Consider the following 24,011-nt stretch of genomic DNA (forward strand, 5'->3'; position numbering starts at 1 on the left):
ATAGAGTAGAGTGTGGACAAGTTGCAGTACATAGTGTGGACAAGTTGCAGTACATAGTGTGGACAAAGTACAGTACAAGGTACATAATTATAGAGTAGAGTGTGGACAAGTTGCAGTCTATAGTGTGATCAAAGTACAGTGTAAATCACAAAATTATAGAGAAGAGTGTGGACAAGTTGCAGTACATAGTGTGAACAAAGTACAGTGTAAATTACAAAATTATAGAGTAGAGTGTGCACAAGTTGCAGTGTATAGTGTGGACAAAGTACAGTGTAAATTACAAAATTATAGAGTAGAGTGTGGACAAGTTGCAGTATATAATGTGGAAAAGTACAGTGTAAAGTACAAAATTATAGAGTGGAGTGTGGACAAGTTGCAGTACATCGTGTGGACAAAGTAAAGTGGAAAGTACAAAATTATAGAGTGGAGTGTGGACAAGTTGCAGTATATAGTGTGGACAAAGTACAGTGTAAATACAATATTATAGAGTAGAGTGTGGACAAGTTGCAGTACATAGTGTGAACAAAGTACAGTGTAAATTACAAAATTATAGAGTAGAGTGTGCACAAGTTGCAGTGTATAGTGTGGACAAAGTACAGTGTAAAGTACAAAATTATAGAGTAGAGTGTGGACAAGTTTCAGTATATAGTGAGGACAAAGTACAGTGTAAAGTACAAAATTATAGAGTAGAGTGTGGACAAGTTGCAGTATATAGTGTGGACAAAGTACAGTGTAAAGTACAAAATTATAGAGTAGAGTGTGGACAAGTTGCAGTATATAGTGTGGACAAAGTACAGTGTAAAGTACAAAATTATAGAGAAGAGTGTGGATAAGTTCCAGTTTATAATGTGGACAAAGTTCAGTGGAAAGTACAAAATTAGAGAGAAGAGTGTGGATAAGTTCCAGTATATAATGTGGACAAAGTACAGTGCAAAGTACAAAATTATAGAGTCGAGTGTGGACAAGTTGCAGTATATAGTGTGGACAAAGTACAGTGTAAAGTACAAAAGTATACAGTAGAGTGTGGACAAGTTGCAGTGCATCGTGTGGACAAAGTACAGTATAAAGTACAAAATTATAGAGTAGAGTGTGGATAAGTTGCAGTCTATAGTGTGGACAAAGTACAGTGTAAAGTACAAAATTATAGAGTAGAGTGTGGACAAGTTGCAGTATATAGTGTGGCCGTCTGTGACGGAGTTTAGGCTAGTTATTATTATTAGTGCCCTATATAAATATATATAATACGGCCGCTTTCACGAGACAACATCTGGTTTACACTTAACGAAATAATAATAAAATAAGTGCAAAGTGTTACAAGCACGATCAACAATCTGCACGTGCCAACTGTACACACCACCTGCCTCCTTCACATTACAGTACGATTCAAGTACAGTGCATAGTGCGGACACTCGGAAGGACGTTAAGCTGGGTGTCCCGTCTGCCGGCATCAGTTGGTGAACGCCTTGAAGATCCCGCGGTGTCCTTCGCGAAAAGTAGGAAAGTCATCGCCGGCATCCTGAATAAATTACAAATTACTGCCCCAACTACTGCTGGGGAGAGGGACACTCCAACAGTGTGTGCGTGCGTGCGTGCACACATGTATATCGATACATGTGGAGTGTGATGAGCATTCCCTCGATCTCCATTGGACACAGTCCTACACCAAATCATCACCTCCAACTCAGACGCCTCGGCCCAGTCACTCTGTTAAACAGACAAAGATAACATGGTCAACATTGGTTAAACATCAAACGGAGCTGCCGATGTGGATTTCAAGCATATTTGCCCTCATCTGGACATCATACTGATACATATCTAACCAATGATGACCACATTTGTCGTTTGCACATCAGACGCACCTCCTGACTGTTATGGCGAGCATCGCAGCAGATTACGTCTCGCACGATAAAACCGCATAATCCGCAAAGAACAAGCATCTGCCTGCCACCCAGACGATTGTTCCCACTAATGCAAACCATTCAACCAGAAGATGTGATCGGAGGGTTAATCGAAACATATGGAGTGTGACGAGCACTCCCCTGATCCCCATTGGACACAGTCCTATGACACATTGGACAAAGTCTGTATATGCTTACATATACATACATACATAGACACATACATACACACACACACAAACACAAAAACACACACACACACACACACACACACACACACACACACACACACACACACACACACACACACAATCTTCAATATCCTGCATAATGCGGACAAAGGTCATGAACAGCGCAAATAAGACTGGTGTTGGCTCAGTGGCTAGGGTGGTGGCTTGGGATCCTTGGGTCCCGAGTTCAAGCCCTGTCGGCCGCTGAATTAATACACCAGGGGGTTGACTCAGCCTGTCATCCTTCCGAGGTTGGCGAAATGAGTACCAGTTCCAGTGTGTGTACTGGTAGTGGGGCACTGCATCAGCGACATAGTCGAGCTTCAAGAAATGATAGCTACCCCAGCAGCTAAGCTGCCATACGACTATCAACAGTGCAAATAGTGTGGACAATTGTTCCAACAGAGTGTGGACAAACCACGGGATAGTGTGGACAAGTTATAGTATATAGTGTGGACAAAGTACAGCGTAAATTACAAAATTATACATGACAGCATGGAGAAGTTATAGCATATAGTGTGGACAAAGTACAATGTAAATTACAAAATTATACAGTAGAGTGTGGACAAGTTATAGTATATAGTGTGGACAAAGTACAGTGGAAATTACAAAATTATACAGTAGATCGTGGACAAGTTATATTATATAGTGCGGACAAAGTACAATGTAAATTACAAAATTATACATTACAGCGTGAACAAGTTATAGTATATAGTGTGGACAAAGTACAGCGTAAATTACAAAATTATACATTACAGCGTGGACAAGTTATAGTATATAGTGTGTACAAAGTACAGCGTAAATTACGAAATTATACAGTGGAGCATGTACAGGTTATAGTGTGGACAAAGTACAGTGGAAATTACAAAATTATAGAGTAGAGTATGGAGAAGTTGCAGTAAATAGTGTGGACAAAATACAGTAAAAAGTACAAAATTATAGAGTAGAGTGTGGACAAGTTGCAGGATATAGTGTGGACAAAGTACAGTGTAAATGACAAAATTATAGAGTAGAGTGTGGACAAGTTGCAGTATATAGTGTGGGCAAAGTACAGTGTAAATGACAAAATTATCGAGTAGAGTGTGGACAAGTTGTAGTATATAGTGTGGACAAGTTGTAGTATATAGTGTGGACAAGTTGTAGTATATAGTGTGGACAAAGTACAGTGCAAAGAACAAAATTATAGAGTAGAGTGTGGACAAGTTGCAGTATATAGTGTGGACAAAGTTCAGTATAAAGTACATAATTATAGAGTAGAGTGTGGACAAGTTGCAGTATATAGTGTGGACAAAGTACAGTGTAAAGTACAAAATTATAGAGTAGAGTGTGGACAAGTTGCAGTATATAGTGTGGACAAAGTACAGTGGAAAGTACAAAATTATAGAGAAGAGTGTGGATAAGTTCCAGTTTATAATGTGGACAAAGTACAGTGGAAAGTACAAAATTAGAGAGAAGAGTGTGGATAAGTTCCAGTATATAATGTGGACAAAGTACAGTGCAAAGTACAAAATTATAGAGTCGAGTGTGGACAACTTGCAGTATATAGTGTGGACAAAGTACAGTGTAAAGTACAAAATTATACAGTAGAGTGTGGACAAGTTGCAGTGCATCGTGTGGACAAAGTACAGTATAAAGTACAAAATTATAGAGTAGAGTGTGGGTAAGTTGCAGTCTATAGTGTGGACAAAGTACAGTGGAAATTACAAAATTATACAGTAGATCGTGGACAAGTTGCAGTATATAGTGTGGCCAAAGTACAGTGTAAATTACAAAATTATAGAGTACAGTGTGGAAAAGTTGCAGTGCATAGTGTGGACAAAGTACAGTGTAAATACAAAATTATAGAGTAGAGTGTGGACATGTTGCAGTACATAGTGTGGGCAAAGTAGTGTAAATTACAAAATTATAGAGTAGAGTGTGGACAAGTTGCAGTACATAGTGTGGACAAAGTACAGTATAAAGTACATCATTATAGAGTAGAGTGTGGACAAGTTGCAGTATATAGTGTGGTCAAAGTACAGTGTAAATTACAAAATTATAGAGTAGAGTGTGGACAAGTTGCAGTGTATAGTGTCGACAAAGTACAATGTAAAGTACAAAATTATAGAGTGGGGTATGGACAAGTTTCACTATATAGTGTGGACAAAGTACAGTGTAAATTACAAAATTATAGAGTAGAGTGTGGACAAGTTGCAGTATATAGTGTGGACAAAGTACAGTGTTATTACAAAATTATAGAGTAGAGTGTGGACAAGTTGCAGTATATAGTGTGGTCAAAGTACAGTGTAAATTACAAAATTATAGAGTAGAGTGTGGACAAGTTGCAGTATATAGTGTGGACAAAGTACAGTGTAAATACAAAATTATAGAGTAGAGTGTGGACAAGTTGCAGTATATAGTGTGGACAAAGTACAGCATAAATTACAAAATTATAGAGTAGAGTATGGAGAAGTTGCAGTATATAGTGTGGACAAAGTAGTGTAAAGAACAAAATTATAGAGTAGAGTGTGGACAAGTTGCAGTATATAGTGTGGACAAAGTACAGTGTAAAGTACAAAATTATAGAGAAGAGTGTGGATAAGTGCCAGTATATAATGTGGGCAAAGTACAAAATTATAGAGTAGAGTGTGGACAAGTTGCAGTACATAGTGTGAACAAAGTACAGTGTAAATTACAAAATTATAGAGTCGAGTGTGGACAAGTTGCAGTACATAGTGTGTGCAAAGTAGTGTAAATTACAAAATTATAGAGTAGAGTGTGGACAAGTTGCAGTACATAGTGTGGACAAGTTGCAGTACATAGTGTGGACAAGTTGCAGTACATAGTGTGGACAAAGTACAGTACAAGGTACATAATTATAGAGTAGAGTGTGGACAAGTTGCAGTCTATAGTGTGATCAAAGTACAGTGTAAATCACAAAATTATAGAGAAGAGTGTGGACAAGTTGCAGTACATAGTGTGAACAAAGTACAGTGTAAATTACAAAATTATAGAGTAGAGTGTGCACAAGTTGCAGTGTATAGTGTGGACAAAGTACAGTGTAAATTACAAAATTATAGAGTAGAGTGTGGACAAGTTGCAGTATATAATGTGGAAAAGTACAGTGTAAAGTACAAAATTATAGAGTGGAGTGTGGACAAGTTGCAGTACATCGTGTGGACAAAGTAAAGTGGAAAGTACAAAATTATAGAGTGGAGTGTGGACAAGTTGCAGTATATAGTGTGGACAAAGTACAGTGTAAATACAATATTATAGAGTAGAGTGTGGACAAGTTGCAGTACATAGTGTGAACAAAGTACAGTGTAAATTACAAAATTATAGAGTAGAGTGTGCACAAGTTGCAGTGTATAGTGTGGACAAAGTACAGTGTAAAGTACAAAATTATAGAGTAGAGTGTGGACAAGTTTCAGTATATAGTGTGGACAAAGTACAGTGTAAAGTACAAAATTATAGAGTAGAGTGTGGACAAGTTGCAGTATATAGTGTGGACAAAGTACAGTGTAAAGTACAAAATTATAGAGTAGAGTGTGGACAAGTTGCAGTATATAGTGTGGACAAAGTACAGTGTAAAGTACAAAATTATAGAGAAGAGTGTGGATAAGTTCCAGTTTATAATGTGGACAAAGTTCAGTGGAAAGTACAAAATTAGAGAGAAGAGTGTGGATAAGTTCCAGTATATAATGTGGACAAAGTACAGTGCAAAGTACAAAATTATAGAGTCGAGTGTGGACAAGTTGCAGTATATAGTGTGGACAAAGTACAGTGTAAAGTACAAAAGTATACAGTAGAGTGTGGACAAGTTGCAGTGCATCGTGTGGACAAAGTACAGTATAAAGTACAAAATTATAGAGTAGAGTGTGGATAAGTTGCAGTCTATAGTGTGGACAAAGTACAGTGTAAAGTACAAAATTATAGAGTAGAGTGTGGACAAGTTGCAGTATATAGTGTGGCCAAAGTACAGTGTAAATTACAAAATTATAGAGTACAGTGTGGAAAAGTTGCAGTGCATAGTGTGGACAAAGTACAGTGTAAATACAAAATTATAGAGTAGAGTGTGGACATGTTGCAGTACATAGTGTGGGCAAAGTAGTGTAAATTACAAAATTATAGAGTAGAGTGTGGACAAGTTGCAGTGTATAGTGTCGACAAAGTACAATGTAAAGTACAAAATTATAGAGTGGGGTATGGACAAGTTTCACTATATAGTGTGGACAAAGTACAGTGTAAATTACAAAATTATAGAGTAGAGTGTGGACAAGTTGCAGTATATAGTGTGGACAAAGTACAGTGCAACGAACAAAATTATAGAGTAGAGTGTGGACAAGTTGCAGTCTATAGTGTGGACAAAGTACAGTGTTAAGTACAAAATTATGGAGTGGAGTGTGGATAAGTTGCAGTCCATAGTGTGGAAAAAGTACAGTGTGAATTACAAAATTATAGAGTGGAGTGTGGATAAGTTCCAATATATAATGTGGAAAAGTACAGTGTAAAGTACAAAATTATAGAGTCGAGTGTGGACAAGTTGCAGTACATAGTGTGGGCAAAGTAGTGTAAATTACAAAATTATAGAGTAGAGTGTGGACAAGTTGCAGTACATAGTGTGGACAAAGTAAAGTGTAAAGTACAAAATTACAGAGCAGATTGTGGACAAGTTGCAGTATATAGTGTGGACAAAGTATAGTGTAAATTACAAAATTATGGAGCAGAGTGTGGACAAGTTGCAGGATATAGTGTGGACAAAGTACAAAATTATAGTCGAGTGTGGACAAGTTTCAGTTTATAGTGTGGACAAAGTACAGTGTAAATTACAAAATTATAGAGTCGAGTGTGGACAAGTTGTAGTATATAGGGTGGACAAAGTACAGTTTAAATTACAAAATTATAGAGTAGAGTGTAGACAAGTTGCAGTATATAGTGTGGACAAAGTAGTATAAATTACAAAATTATAGAGTAGAGTGTGGACAAGTTGTAGTATATAGTGTGGACAAAGTACAGTGTATACTACTGTCTCCGATTTATGCGATTGTTTCATGGGAAATGGTGATTTAATATGTTATATAATGTGTAGATTTCTTGTGCACAAAACACGTTTACATGGAACGATCGGTTCGTTATCAATACATTCAGAGACAACTCAAGAGGCGCCATTTTTCCCGCGTGATCACTACATTGTACTGTACTGTATACTACACATCTGTACAGTGCAGTACTTGATTGACATTGAATGTACATCCCCTTGACCCGTGAATTTGTTTTTTCATTATTATTTATGATATACTCGTACTCTTTAACATCAGGCTTGCATGGGAAATGGCACCCGAGTTTGTGTTACACTTGAGAAGTTTTACCTCGCCCCCCCCCCATTTTTTGAACTTCCATGTAGTTATCTATACTTTCACGAACCAATTGACATCCCTTCATGAATGTATTGTAATAAAGAGGACCTGCTGCAGGATATGTCGATGTGTATTTGTCCTGCCTGGAGTGGACAGGTTCAAAAGAAAAACTATTTCACCCTAAAACGTCCGTCACAATTGCGATTACCTGTAAATTGGCACCAACATAGATCATGTCCCAAAGCGCGCGATCTACCAATGAGATGACTGGTCGTGTGGTTTCGGCAGATCAGATCCTATCCGAGCCGATCCGAGCCGAGCCGAGCCGCTCCGAGGCGTGCCCGGGCTTGTCGGGGCCGCCCAGTGTGTGCCCAAACGGAGGATTGAGCTGGACCAGAGGAGGCTAGGAGACCGCACTCGTCTCTCTGGGTCCACGGAGTGAAGAAACACAACTCGAATGAAGTGTGTGAGAGTGAGCGAGCGAGCTGTGAGTGTTTTTACCATCAAACGGGTCATCCTGTTTCTTAAATATATATATATATATATCTATATATATATATATATACACATCATGTTCCCATGTCTACACGGATTCCTCCTGATGGAGGGAGTGAACGCAGGTTCAAATCAGTGTGTGTGTGTGTGTGTGTGTGTGTGTGTGTGTGTGTGTGTGTGTGTGTGTGTGTGTGCGTGTGCGTGTGCGTGTGCGCGTGTGTGTGTGCGTGTCCATTGATTGCTGACATCCACACTGATGTCGATAGCTATACAGGCCGAGTGATATTTTGCCCGAGATGGGAACTACGTGCAAGCTCCTCCACGAGTGTTGCATCATTGTGTGAGAATATTCATAAAAAGACGAAGCGTGCTGAGAGCTCACGGGTACAGCACACACAGGATCAGCACCAGCACTCACCGGTGAGCACTCTGTACCATGGTACGAACGGCACTTAGAAACATTGCATACATCAGTGGGGAAGGGGAGGGGTGAGCCAGGGAAGGAGACGGGTGAGCAGTGGGCGAGGGGAGGGGTGAGCCAGGGAAGGAGATGGGTGAGCAGTGGGCGAGGGGAGGGGTGACCGTGGGAAGGAGACGGGTGAGCAGTGGGCGAGGGGAGGGGTGACCGTGGGAAGGAGACGGGTGAGCAGTGGGCGAGGGGAGGGGTGACCGTGGGAAGGAGACGGGCGAGCAGTGGGCGAGGGGAGGGGTGACCGTGGGAAGGAGACGGGTGAGCAGTGGGCGAGGGGAGGGGTGACCGTGGGAAGGAGACGGGTGAGCAGTGGGCGAGGGAAGGGGTGACCGTGGGAAGGAGACGGGTGAGCAGTGGGCGAGGGGAGGGGTGACCGTGGGAAGGAGACGGGTGAGCAGTGGGCGAGGGGAGGGGTGACCGTGGGAAGGAGACGGGTGAGCAGTGGGCGAGGGGAGGGGTGACCATGGGAAGGAGACGGGTGAGCAGTGGGCAAGAGGAGGGGTGACCGTGGGAAGGAGACGGGTGAGCAGTGGGCGAGGGGAGGGGTGAGCCAGGGAAGGAGACGGGTGAGCATTGGGCGAGGGGAGGGGTGACCGTGGGAAGGAGACGGGTGAGCAGAAGAAGGACGCGCGTTTTGCGCGCTGAGAGCAGACTCAGCCCACGCGTGGCCACGCCCATAATGCCATGCTGTATATAAGTGACGGCAAAAGACAGCTCCGCACTTTTGATACAGCTTTCTCCTGGTTCCACAAAGTCCTCGTGTCTGCGGGTCTTGAGCGGCGTGCATTCCCGTGGTCTGCGATGACTGAATCCCAGTGGTCGAGTGGATCTTAAATCGGAACGAGTGCATGCAAGGTATGAATATTGAAATTTACGAAGCCCGACCAAGTATTAAAAAAAGTCTGCGATGTCAAATTAATGAATGCCTTCAAACAATAAGTCACCATAAAATATCAATACTTTTTTTTCCTTATCTTCGTCCTTATCCTATGCAGCGAATGCCAACAAAATCGGACGAGAATCCTCGCTAAACAAGTTCAAATGTGTCGGAGGAATGAGATGGCGGGTATTTTATTGAATTCATTTTCTTTAAATCGTCGGTTCCACGATTTGGAACCATCCATCCTTGGGTTGGCATCAATCGTGATGGTGGGTATCTTCTAAATGCAGATTCATGGGTGGTACCGCTTTGGTACCATGGGTGGTACACAAGGTGACAATTTCAATCGATATTAAAAAAAAAAATTCGTTGATAACTATGATCCATTAATTTATCACTATTTATTTTCCTTCCAGCAACAAACATTGGTCGGGCAACACCTTTTACAGCTGGGTGTGGGGGTCACGTGCGTACCACGTGCATGCCCCATGGATCGGGCTGCCCAGAAGGGTTGAAATTCCTCGGAGCGCCGTTACCGAGGGATATTCGGGCAGCTATTGCGCAGGTGGCATGCTTTGGCATGCCTTAGTACGAGAGTTCCTGTTATAGATAGTCGCCAGACTGCAAGTCAGACACCCCCCACAGAGGTTGTGACCTCCAACCGACAAACACCAGTGAGGTTTTCATCCCAGTAGACTCTTCATGAGACCTAATGTCCACCCACTGTTAAAGACGCCCGCCACACGGCTAACACGGAAGCAAATGTCATTGGGAGGAGATGGTGGGTCATGGTCAAACCTGCGTGCTATACATATTAAGAATTAGGCCAGGATTCCAGTCCTGCAAGATGTAACGTTTGGAAAAACATCATTTCCTTGACGTTATCTTTACAAATGGAACAACCGGCTTACTGTCAATGTTGTGGGTGTCTATTTATCATATACAGACAATGGTGAGATTTTGACCCTCCACTGACCTTCCTTTTTTACTCAACGACTACCCATTTACTACCAATGCAGAATGGTAGAATCTTGGGACAATCAACCCCTTTGCAAGCCTTGTACGTGACACTACCCTGTTCTCCTTTCTCTTACCTTCTTGATCCTTTCATACTCCCGTACTCTCCTCTTATTCCTAACCTCTTCCCCTTCCATAACTCCTTCTCAATTTTATTTTCATAATATAGCCCACTCCCTCTCCTCACCCCCCCCCCTGCGGACATAATAAATAGATGCCACCTTATGCCACATGCGGCCCTCTACTTGTTTACGCAGCGGCCCCTTGCTTCTCCTTCCTTTACTCTTATTTTCTCCCATCCGTTTTACCCAAGTCCAGCAAGAGGACAATTTTTTTCTGTCCTGCTTGCATTCATACAAACCCTCAGTGTGACAATACTCATTGGAGGTCTCTGTACTTAATTGGAAGAAGAACAATAAGACGAAGACGCTTCTCTCCCCAATCCTCCAAAAAATACCCTACGTTTGTCCTCTTTCCTATTCCGCTCTTTCTTGCCTTTCAATTTTTATTTTCTTAATTTAATTCCTCGTTCCTCCGTAATAAATACATTGCCCCCTGCCCCCCCTTCCCCCATCAATTATAAGAATGATGGCATGCTCTATCAAATAGCAGTTTTGGTGAGATGTGATTGCACTGAAAATCAAACTCGTGTGGCCTGGTTGTTTACAAGGAGCCCTGTAATTTCCATTGTTTGGACAACGAGCCTAACGTTGAGGTGCCTGAGCATAGGTCAGCTGTGGTGCAACTTAATGACGTCACAATTGATGCTCCATAACAGCATGACTTGGTGATATATAACAAGAGTGCTGGCCGGAGTAGCAGAGCAATAGTGTTGCAGATTTTACCACTACCACTCACCAGAATTCTTTCACCCATTGCATGGATGGTAATCTGTGTTCTTCGCTAATTTCCTGTTGTTTTTTGTTCGGTATGCCAATAAAACAGGGTCTGTCTGGAATCAATAATCAGCTCTTGAAGGTCGAATGGAGGCTTCATGTTAAAATGTAAATAATGACTCCTGGGGAGCTTCTTGGACATACCAAGAGCATGAAGAATCCATAACACCAATAAGAATGCTTATAGGGATGGCAAGAGTATTTTTGTGAAACACTTTTGAGAGTTGGGACAAATTAAAAGAACAGATATAAAGGAGTGCAGAGTGTAAAATGGTGTGAAACTGAGCAAAGGAGAGAATTCGATGCACATATTGTTACGTCACACTTGCTGATAAAACGATCTCTGTTTAATATTCTATGTGAAGTCATCCAAGAATAGTTCTGAAGTTATCCAGAATAAATCTGACCCCCACTTCCCCAATCCCTGAAGTTGTGCATTGTGACATCTCTGGTGTCCCCATTTGAAAACAGAGTTAAGCAATTTGCTGAGATCACAATTGCTTTTTATATTTTACAAAGACGACTACACAGGTCTGTCTGGGCTCAAAAACAACGATCAGTGATATGTACTGTAAAATAATAATTCAAACCGAATTGTAACCAAAATATCAACTTCTGGCAAAGAACCCGTCCGTTAATTCAACAACTTTTATGATGTCTATGGCGTACTTTATTACCTCCGCCGCCAAAGGTGGACGGAGGTTACGTTATCACCCCTGTCTGTCTGTGAACAGGATATCTCCCAAAATTATTCACGGCTTCAGATGAAATTTTGGTGGACAGGTTGGGTGTGTGATGTGGAAGAATTCATTAGATTTTGGTGAAGATCCGGATCCAGATCTGGATACCAGAATTTTTTTAATGATTCTTCACCATTGAGAGATCGGCCAAAAACGATATGTAGTACGATATCTCAAAAAGTTATGATGGATTCGGATGAAACTTGGTGGACAGGTTGGGTGTGTGGCAAGGAATAATTTATTCAATTTTGGTGAAGATCCAGGCTGTTAGGGTCAGGGTTAAGGAAGATCCGGGTTAGGGGACGGATTATGACAAAACTTGGTGGATGAGTTGGGTAGGTGACAAGAACAAGCCGATTAGGTTTGGTTAAAGGCCCAGATGCAGATCTGGCCTATCAGTGGGATAAAAAATGTAAATTGTTCAGCTTGGTGGGGGTACGCTCTCTACCGAGTGCCGTTCCAGTTATGCCTTGTAATACCGACTTCTACCAGGCGGTGCTATATGATAGATATTCATGTAGAGAGAATTGGGTCCTTCCCACCTCAAACCCCTGGGGCTATGAATTTTATTTACCGCCTAAAACCAACACCCTGAGTACAAACATCAGTTTTCAACTGCTTCCGCCCAGCAGATAAGGAGTAGGTAGAAGTAAAACAAGCATACAAACAAACAAACTCTGATACTTGCGTGACTGTCAAAATGATTTATCCTACGAATAATTTGCAATTGGTCACTGGCTTTGACACCAATACAATTTTTTATTACGGATCCTTGGCATCAAAAAGCTAAAATATCGAAAAGGTTTCAAATGGAGCAGGTCACCACCATTAGAACTTTTAGTTTGCATCATATGTGGCAATAAATGTGAATCGTTGCTCCCAGCTTGCCGGCTCAATGACAAAAGACTCCATTTGCATTTTTTGCATCCTCCATCACGACCACGTTTATAATCCAGTGCGGGCATGGGCAACATGCTAGTGAATGCTAATGAGGCCTTTGGCACATGGTGTGTGTGTGTGTGTGTGTGTGTGTGTGTGTGTGTGTGTGTGTGTGTGTGTGTGTGTGTGTTTTTTTTTCAATGACTTGCTTCTGCCAGAGCGGGCACTTCTATCCGTTACTCGGGAGAAATGTGCATGTCAAATGGTCTTTAAACATAATTTTCATGATTTAAACAAGAGTGGCAATTTCAACATGGTTAACCATAATTGTGTTCCTGGATGCAAATCGGACTCACGGAAATATAGGAATACGAGAAATATCCGTGGATGAGAGGTGTCGAGTTCCTGTCATTTCCAGTTAAAACAACCAAGCGCCTGCAGTGAATATATTTTAATAAACACGGACACACACACAGACGGTTCTTTTTTTAGCAATAGATGCAAAAATCTAGTGCAATTTATATTGTGGCCTCAGAACCAAAGAACGAATTACCCCGTACTTTCATAAGCCTTAGATATGTCTCTCCTATCAGTGTTCAGAAGTACCAAAACCAGATGCAGTGTCTTCCTCAGGAAAGTCTGCCGAATATTTGGGTACCGTTACTTGGTGATGATGCGCAGCATCGTCTTTCCAATTGCAGACGTCCATTAAACAAATCACCGAGCCTGTCATGTTCACAGGAGGCACTCGCACAAGGTTCGAAGTCTATTCACTGGTAGTGATCCGTCGGGGGTTTGTGTAGCACATGTCCGCCCACTCTGGCCTTGCACGGGCCCACAGTTCACCTCCGCCCACTGGTTGAGAGTTTGCAGTACAAGCAGCTGCCCGTGCGGTGAGCTGAGAAAGTTCTACAGGTCTTTCATTGTGCAGAGGCACAGGCCTTTCTCTCAGGTAATTTTCCAACTATTTCCAGCTTCTTTTAGAAGCTTTTTGAGCCATTTTAGGTAACAATCCTTATCTTGCACACACAATATACTTTATGGTGCCCCACACACCACCCTTTCTTGGGGTTTCTGCACATGGGCACTGAGCATTCTGGGGCGGATTACGTCATTTTGAAAGTCACGTATTGGTGTATTTTATTTTGACTTGTAATACTCCCTCATACTAGGAGCGACGCTATGTGATACACATTTAAAAGACAATTTACATTCCGCTCTGAATTCATTTTTTCATGTTTTTTTTATGGCCTAAAACCTTCCCAGGCACAGCCTGAGTACAACCGTTAGTTTTCAACTCATTTCGTACAATGGTTTCAGAGTGCATAAAAGTCAGACAAACAAACAGACACTTCTGGAATTATATGTAGTATGACAAATGACCACAAGTATCCATCATCATCATGCTCTATGCAAAGCATCCGTGCTGCCGAAGCACTTACAAGGCTACCATCCTGGGTTGCCACTGAGATAGTCAGGGCAGGAACTTCTAATTTTTGTTCAGGGTGCCGGCGATAGCTCGCCTACTCTTCACGAAGGACTCAGTGTGATCTTAAACATCCACTAACTCATGTCACGCCCAGTTTAACATCGATCCAATGGACGGCACACACATTGATGAATCACCATGCTTGTGAAACACCGATCAGTATTCAAACCTAGGATAGACAGCTCAGAGGTGAGTATGCGTACCTCTTGGGTATACTAGTGGAAAATATTTTTCAAGATCTATAAAGTTTGTTCACTGAGCTGCACCTCTCTCTGTTCCACCCCGTATAGATGATAGGAGCATTCGCATCAATATGGCTATGTATGGCACATTCTTGTTATTTTGTATTGTATAATATTCCGGACAATAATTACCCCCAACAGCTTCTTTATGACCCCTTACTGCAACTCACCACTCTCAGTACATTGTTCTTATTGTCATAGTGTAAGTAGCACTTTTAAAGCTAGTACCACTTTATTACTGGATATTGTGTTGTGCTATTCATAACTTTAAAAACTTTTTACGGATATATATTTTTTTATGTATTTATTTATTTATCTTCCATTGTAGCCTGTGCCGACTGCTTATCATTTTTATTTATTTTATCTCACCAAATATTATCCCTGCCTCTGCTTAGCGTGAAGCAGTATAAGCATTATATATATATCTCACAAGCGAGCTGTGCTTGAAAATTGTTTTGTTTGATTATTTTGAGTATCAAGATGATGAATAAGCATAGGGGAGAGCTGGCAGGATAGCCTCCGGGTAAGCATACTAAACCGTGAGCTGTTCCACCTGCATTGGAATCTCGTCCCAGGTATAAACTGTTGCCATGTTGTTTCACATGCAGGACGATTCATCAACGGACCACGTTAAACTGTCGGACCTGTCTGCCAGCACGAGTTGTTCGTGGACGTAAAAGATCTAATGGTGGCTTTCGCAAAGAGGGCGAGTTATCGCCGGCACCCTGAACAAATTATAAATCCATTGACTCTCAGTCAAGTATCCTGTGTTGGAGTGATTGCGATGATCCCTCGATGATTGGTTGTTAAGAAAAACGTTCCTCGGCTTGTCGTTCCATTAATTATTATTATCATCATTATTATTCCTCTTACTCTTATCGACCTGGTGGACGTGCATGGGTTTTAATGTTTGTATTTTAGGGGGCTTTGAACCACAAGTCAAATCCAGCTATTTCGTCTTAACAAGGAAAGTTTATTGTTTTCTTGCTTTAGGATTCTCTAAACTTAATTTCATAGAAATCGAAGTTATATCTTTGGAAAACAATTTTGTTTTTGCCTTGTATTATTTTGTAAAAATAACAAACAGCTATTGAGACACTGCAAAGGAATTTCTGATTTCATTGGAAGTTTTGAATTCACACTTCAACTCACATTGGAAGTGCAATTGCCTCCCAGGCTCGCACAAGGCTGTTTATTTCTTAACCTTGCTGCGCGTCTGCTACGATCACGTGACCACATAGCTGCATGAAATAAAGCTCGAATACCTCTTAAAATGGCAGGTTCATGATAGTTATTAACCTGTTTTTCATCGAAACATCATTCTGCACGACAATAACAAATTATCATTGTTATAATGATGAATAATAATAATAATAATGCCATTCCTTTCACACTGTTAAGGCAGTTTCATTGGCAAGGAGTACAGTCCTGAACAGGTCACCACTCCAATACTGGTTACCCCAAATGGTTATTACCCCCAGAAGGATGACAGGCTGAGTCATCCCCACCTGGGGTTGTTAATTCAACAGCCAACAAGGGCTCAAACTCAGGACCATAAGGTCCCAAGCCAGCCACCCCAATCACCAAGCTCACATCAGGTATAATAAAGAATAGTCATATTATATTATCATTGTACTGATATTTCTGGGCATATTTTGCTTGACGTACTGTATGAAGAAGTTATTTGTAATTGTCTTTCTTTCCGTTTACTAATCTCGCGGGATCAATTTCGTATTTGTCTACCCAGGGGCCCCGATGTATAATCCTTGATCCCTAATGAGATATTGTTAATTTCAAGGTCCAGGGTTAATTGAAGGAAAACCCACCATCGATGGAAAGGACATCACATGGCCAAGATATGTGTGATCTGCACATTCAAGCTGGATGGGATGCAGTAATAATGCAGCTGCTTCCAAAAGTGCAGAAGCTGTGAACATGTGCCACTGGACGTGTCACTGAATGTACAAGCAGCAAAGTACTGTCTCCGCATGGCTTAAATTTTTTTATTTTCAAAATAAATTGTCTATCTTTAGCCGAGGTGATGTTTGTAGCACTGCGGTGCGAGGAAACGCTTCGCTCACCTTTATGCAGCAATTAGGGCAGTTCTAGGACGAGAGACCCATCGGGGCTTTCGCTGCCGTGTAAATTCCTGGTGGATAAATCAGCTGATGGAGCTCGCTGAGTGCTGCTGAGCCACCTTTTCAGTATCGAGGCAGGATGACTGTTTTGTTTGCTTCGCTTTTGTTTGAATCGCTTTCCCCTCCCAAGGACGCCTGGCATTAACAATGATGTGGTATGCCTGCGGACAATGCGACCATGATTCCGCACAACAAAACGGTGCACATCAACCACCACCGCACTTAATTGGATATCGAGCAATCTGACATGGAACCAGAAACCTGCTAGTAATCTCGGTATGTCTTAACAGCAACACAATTTTTTTGATTCTTCAAAATGAGTCTGACGCATGGGAAAAAAAAAAAAACTGGGCTAACCGGGCATGCCTCGCCATGCCCAATAACCCCTTCCCCCATCACACCATCCTGTGCTTCTCTGTATCTAACAATGCTTGAAGAATTGAAACGGCTTCTAACTTTGGTTGTGTTTGTTGGAGTACAAACTGTACTCCTGCCTTCAAATTCAGCCTTGTGTTCTCCTCCACGTAGCCTTCATATTTGCTCGAACGTGTATATCCAGTAGGGTATCTCGTGGGCACAACAGTTTTTCGCTTCAATCGTTAATCAAGTGTTGCTTTTTATCTCCACCACAAGGAGATAACAAAAAGACAAGGTAACACGATTGCCAAGCAGACATTCCCTCTTCAACAACTACATCGCAGGATTTCTCCGTCGCACAACTTGGCATCCCCGGCAACTGCTCGATGCCTCATTTATGTATTGAACAACACCGAGTTCTCGACTTGGCTATCCTGAACCACACGACCGTGAAACAAATGACAAGTAATTGGTTATCTCAGTCTTTCACTGCAAACTGAACTTTGGGCAGTTTCTTTGCGTTTCGCTCTCGGAAAGTGTTACGAACCCGAGCATTCGTATGGTGTGTTATTACGAACAGGCGGAGTTTGGTGAGTCCATTTATGTGGCTTGATGAGCCTTTAACAAGCTTCTGCTGTGATGATGTCATTTATGCTTTGCTAACTGCGGTGGGTATGTGGAGAAAGAAAATGAGAGTCGGGGAGTTGTCAACGGCTGCATGGCCGCGGGCTTTTGCTGAGTGTGTTTTCTCAATGGTTATCTGGGGCATATTGTTTTTTGTTGTCTTTTTGGTTCGATTTTGACGGTACCTTCGGAACTTTGTGTTCCAAACAATAACTGTTGCACTTTAGAGTTCCAATTCCACTTGCCAATCTTGTAATCTGAGTGGCCATTTTCATTTAGCTCTGTTAGTGTTTTCTTTGAATGTACAGATATGTACAGGGATTACGGTGTCTTGCTGGTGGTAAAAAGGTCAAAAGGTTATCACAGCGGAGCCATGCCTGCCAAAACAATGCACCTATATGTCAATGATGTTCATCATTCCAGTATTACAAAGCATTGAGACAGGTGGGTGCAAAGCGGTGCACCTACATCCACCTGTATATATGCTGAGTAATATTGAAATAATGTGTCGCTGACGATACAAATATATTCCAAGGGGAAAGCAGGTGAAATTGATCATAAGCAGTGTTCTTCTTTCGTATGCAGCACAAGGCTGCAGGGTAGCATCATTGGCTGAGGGCACACTGTGCCACAAATGCAGTGCCCTCTGCTGGTTAGGGCAGGAATTTGTAATTTGGTCATGGTGCCGGCGATAGCTCACCGACTCTTCATGAAGGACACCGTGGGATCTTCAATGTCCACCAACTAATGCCGGCAGATGGGATGCCCAGTGTAACGTTAATCTGAGGGACGGCACACATATTGATGAACTACCCTCTGTGAAACACCAGGTTGACAGCTTATAGCTGGGCCGGGATTCAAACCCAGGATAGACAGCTTCGAGGAAAGTATACATACCTATCGGCCATCCTGTCAGCCATATCATATTCGGTAACCTAATGTACTTACTCATCAGTGTGGTGTCGCTACTGCTGGTCTAGCCAAACAAGCAGGTCTCTTTTCCTTGTATTCTTGAAATATTTATTACAAAAAAGATTCTAATCCTTAGCCCCATTCAGGTAGAGGTCGGCTGTGTAGTTTAGGGGCCAAAATGTCTTGGGTACCAATTTGACAATTATATCATGAATTTACTTCTTCATTTTGGATGTTGAATGTAAAAGTACCACGGTGAGAATTGGGAGGATTCACACACACATGCAAGATATATATATATATATATATATATATATATATATATATATATATATATATATATATATATATATATATATATATATATATATATATATATATATATATATATATATATATATATATATATATATATATATATATATATATATATATATATATATATAGATAGTTTTAGTTGTGGAAATTCGCAAACCACCATTCAGGTCCCGTAGGTGACATATCTCTGTAAGTACATGTGTAGTTAGCCCCAAACCCGTTGTTTAGAGGGAATAAATGTGATTCATTCGGGCTGCGACGCTTTGAGATAGCCGTTTTTCTGTTCTATCTTTATTTTGAACCAACCACGCTCCAACCATCACACAACAACAACAACACCACCAACAGCCACGATCTTTACCTTCACAACTCGCTCCCGCAAACATCGCATCACCGCCATTCCAAACAGCACCATGGCCATAAACCACCACCATAAACCCTCCACCACCTTCACCCCTCTCCTTCTGCGGACATTCCCGCTCCACCTGTGAGCACTGAGCGTCGGGCTGTCCTGGGCTCTTACAAGATGCGCGCCGAGCCGCGAGTGCAAAATGCGGCCTTTCCGAGGAGAATTCGGATCAGGAATGCTACACGCCCACTTCTGATCCGTCCAATCAGCAAGCGCGGGGTGGCTTGGCCCCGCCTCCAGGCGCATCTGTGTGGAATCAAGATATGCAAATTCTAGGATCAGGGGAGATTCACGCCCCTTTTCCTCCGTCCAATGGGCGAGCGTGGCTCCACCCCCGAGCTCGTCCTGATCCGAAAATTTGCATATGGGTTCTCCTGCCGGCCTATAAAGCGCCAAGCGCAAGGCGAATCTGGGCAGAGTCAGTTTGAAAGAGCGGAGAGTGGCAGAAAAGCGAAGAGAGTTTTGGAGCAGAGAAAAAGAAGAGTTGTTGCACCAGAGTTGTTGTTGCGAGGCAGCAGAGTCAGTTTTGGAATAGCGGAGAGTGGCAGAAAAGCAGAGTCAGTTTGGAAGAGCGGAGTGGAGTCGGGAGGCGAGGGCGTCCCGGTGGTTTTTGGCAGTCGGCTGAGGAGAATTGGGGGAAGAGTCTGAGGAGCTCGGATCCGAGGCAAGGAAGACGGCGGTCGGCGACGAGGTCGCGGTGGAATCGCTCGTCACGGGACCCAAGCAAGCCAGCTATACTCTTTCCCCAGAGCATCAACAATTCCCCCCCCTTTTTCCCCCACGCTGAGATAGTGCAAAAAGGGGGCCCGTTCCCACCCCACTCCAAGCGGTGCCAACGAAACCCGCGAAGGAGCACGAAGTCGGGGCACCGCCGCGCTGCCACATTTGCGGCTCATCACGAAGACGCGGGTAGGACCAACCCGGTCTCGCGGACCTGACCGCTCCTTCAGGTCCCGCGCAAATATTGGCCCACGGGCCCCGTCTGCCCCCTTGTCTTTGAGGGTGGCCTTTTCTTTTGCTTTTGAGTAAATGTGTGTCGGCGCAGTCTGTGAAGTAAAACTGTTTAAGTGTTGCCGTGTGCTCGCGTAGTCGGTAGTATCTCTGCGTCATTGTTTCTTTTGTAGCATTTGATACATGTGCATTCTGTTTGGCTGTATATGTGTGCTCTCTGTGTGCCGCGGAATAAATGTGCATCATGTTGAACTGTTTTCCCCTTTCGCTTCGTCTTTTCTTTAATTGAATCTCCATCTTGCTTCACGTAAAGGGTTGGTAGTGGGCTTAATACGCCCAATAATTAATCGGAACCGTCGAGGCCTACGATAACACCGCTCGGTTATCCCGATAGTACGGAACGGATCGCTTAAGCGGCCCGTGTCCGGAGTCGACCTGCGGCGAGGTGCGATCGCCCGGTCTACCCTCTGCGTGGGTACTTAGGTAGGTCGAGTTTGGCGAACAACCCTATCCCACGCGGGTGGCCGATTGGCACGATCGTGGTGAGGCCGAAAGGCCCACCTGTGACTAGCTCCCGATGTTATATTAGTCCGAGAGAGTCACGACAGAATTGTCCGTCCGGTGGGTGACGTGCCGCGATTCGAGTCACGTGGCCGTTCGCACACCGGCGGGTGCAAATTCACAACAATATATATACATATGTATATATACACCTCATCATGCCTACTAACCCCTTCCCCCATCACACCATCCAGTGCTTCCCTGTATCAAACAATGCTGGAAAAATTGAAAGGGATGGCACGGCACATTCCACACCATACATGAATGTGGTCACCTCATCATTGGTTTGATATTTATCGGTATTCTGTCCTGACGAGGGCAAATAAGCCCGAAATCGATTGGCGGCTTCGTTTGATGTTTATCGTTGGAGGTAACGCTTTGGTGTAAGACGATGTCCAATGGGGATAAGGGGAGTGCTCGTCACACTCCACATGTTTCAATTTCGAGATATATATATATATATATATATATATATATATATATATATATATATATATATATATATATATATATATATATATATATATATATATATATATATATATATATATATATATATTTACTTACTAACAGGGTCTATTTCTATACGTTATGTAATGTTTTCATGTAATGTTTTCGTGTAAGTTTTACATCCGCTTCCCTCTGATTTAAGTGTCGACACAAATAATGCATACAGTTGTACAAGTGTCCAAATCGAGTTCCTGCATGAACACAAATGTACAATCATTGATGTGAGTTCATTTCCTTGTTCTCCGTGTGCTGTTCTTTTGTTTTATACTTACTTTATTGTCCTTGACCGATGTGAACACATCCTGAACAACACCGCACACCTCCATATGTCTCGAGAGACTTTAGTGTTTCCTTGCTGATTTGTCTGTATTTGTGTGTTCCAACCTGTTTCTTCAGCTGTTTGTTTGTTTGTGATGATGTGATGTGTAAAATACGCTAATAACATCTTCTGCTGCAAACTTCTTTTTTTTTCTCTCTGTTTTTTATTGCAATGATTCAGGATCATGGCTCGACTTGTAACATGATAAACAAGTAAGAATGGGAGGGTGGAGAGAATGATTGCAATGTGCAAGGTTCACAAGGGACTTCACTAATAAAAAAAAAACATTTAAAACCACTTCCCTTGGATGTATATATATATATATATATATATATATATATATATATATATATATATATATATATATATACATATACATATATATTCATGATAACTACAGGAGCTTTTTATTTGTCAAAGTTTTCCCTTTTTGAAAAGGGAGTCTGTATTCTGCAAGATAATTCATTCATTCATTTTGTATGCAGCCTGTTCGTTGCATCATTGCTGGGAGCATGGCTATGTCACTGATGCAGTGCCCATTGTAGGTTAGATTAGGAATTTGTAATTTGTTCATGGTGCCGGCGATAGCTCGCCTACTCTTCACGAAGGACACCGTGAGATCTTTTAACGTCCACCAACTAATGCTGGCAGACAGGACACCCGGCTTAACATCCATCCGAGGGACGGCACACACAATGATGAATCCCCCTGCCTGTGAAACACCAGGATGACAGCTTATAGCTGGGTCGGGATTTGAACCCATGCTGGACAGCTTTGGGGCGAGTGTGCGTACCTTGAGGCTATCCTGCCAGTCAACTATAAACTACCACATTGGTACAATTTCTTCACGGTAATTAAATTGTGGATCATCATTTAGGGTTTTGGAAGGAAATTAAACTGAATGTCTTGGAGACCATTCACTTAGAGATCAACACTCAACTAGATTTGAACCATCACCATAAAAATTTAACTTTTTATATTGTTTGATCTTCGCACTTGACATAGTTTTTTTTTTTTTTTTAACTTACTTTTCGTCTTTCCATCCATTTATCGTGTTCGAATATCTTGGTCCTTTGTGCTATGTACAAACTTTACCCTGAGTCTTCTCAACGTACGTACTTACGTATCCTCTTTATGTGATTTAATACAGCTAATGATGTAATAAAAATAAATATATTTTATTTATATTTGTAGTAATGATGTAGTACAATTAATTTTGTTGTCTGCAATCCCTTTCTAATTCAATGAACCAAATCGTGTATGTAGAGACAGAGGAGACAATTCCACATTTAAAAAGTACAAACTCTTCTGGCTTGGTGTAGGTTGACAAAGTAGACCCCCCCCCTCTTCACTGCAGCCCCCTATAGGATATATCTCACTGTTGTATTGTAGGCATAAGAACATGGCATTGTCAACCTTTTGGGCCAGATTTCAGATCACAGATCTGGATTGAATTCTCTTAGATCTGGGTGGCTGGCATTTGGGCCAACTCTTCCAACCCCACCCTCCGCCCATTCCCAGGCGAACTGGGCCAAAAGGTCACAAATGCAATGTTCTCATACCGATGGCACTGCACTATGACCAATTCTATAAAGAGCTTATTTTTTTTTAATACAAAATCTAGCCACATGAAAAAGCGAGGTGAGAGAAGGTAAAAAGACAATGTATTGATAGCGGGGCCACCGTTGGACACAACCAAAGGAATGAGCAAATAGGAGAAGAGGAGAGAGAATAGTGTAGGAAATATAGTAAACTGCATTCAAGAGGGTTGGGTTAGGTAGGGTTAATGGATAGAAATATCAAGGGTATGGATGGGGGTTACTGCTTGCTTGATGCCCTGGAGAGACGAGTTTAATTGAAGCGTCTCCAATACGGCTGGAATGAGGAGTAGGATCTCCTTTGGCAGCCCGCACAAAGCTGGAAGACCTTGTTCTTTTTAAATATGTACATAAGTCGTTTTTCCTTTGTCTGTTTTCTCATAATCTTTCATCGTGCTGTGGTGGGTGGGCTGGCTGTGGGTGCTCCACTGGCAGTGTTTCAGCTGGTTGTTTTGATGACATTGACAACTAGCAAGACTCTGCCCCTGGATTGCTCCACCATCACTGCTAACATTTTTCTCATTGTCCTTGTGTCTGGATCCCTCAGTGTGAACATGCTCTTTTCGAGGCATGACGATCAGAAGGAGGTTTAGCCATAAGTGATTATCGCCACTGCAAAAGCCAAACTGAACTCTGTTTTCGATTTGAAGGGATTTTGAAACCAGAGTACTCCACTACCAGGGGTTAGTTAAGAAATCACACGTAAAACAAATGGCACTAACTTAATATACATACGTACA

At 42.1% G+C, this 24,011-nt stretch overlaps 1 protein-coding gene and 1 long non-coding RNA gene across 4 annotated transcripts in view; one reads left to right on the forward strand and one right to left on the reverse strand.

Moving 5' to 3' along the window:
• LOC147029093 (GDH/6PGL endoplasmic bifunctional protein-like) overlaps positions 1-7,799 on the reverse strand; it is a 67,697-nt gene extending 59,898 nt beyond the window's left edge. For both annotated transcript variants that reach the window (XM_085880067.1, XM_085880062.1), the window contains exon 1: positions 7,673-7,799. The gene's annotated coding sequence lies outside the window, so the exon portion shown is untranslated. The remainder of the gene's footprint in view (positions 1-7,672) is intronic.
• A 1,177-nt stretch (positions 7,800-8,976) lies between these two features.
• Positions 8,977-18,907, forward strand: LOC147029094 (uncharacterized). Of its 2 annotated transcripts, none has more exons than XR_015057830.1 (3): positions 8,977-9,286; positions 9,427-16,988; positions 17,346-18,907. It is a non-coding gene; the product is annotated as an uncharacterized LOC147029094 (long non-coding RNA). The 2 variants fall into 2 exon arrangements; XR_015057831.1 differs by having other exon boundaries at positions 9,427-9,580; positions 9,728-18,907.
• The last annotated feature ends 5,104 nt before the right edge of the window (positions 18,908-24,011 follow it).

Source organism: Eptatretus burgeri, chromosome 4 (assembly GCF_056783735.1).
Source record: "Eptatretus burgeri isolate ZD-2024b chromosome 4, Ebu_testis_v1, whole genome shotgun sequence".
Taxonomy (NCBI): domain Eukaryota; kingdom Metazoa; phylum Chordata; class Myxini; order Myxiniformes; family Myxinidae; genus Eptatretus; species Eptatretus burgeri.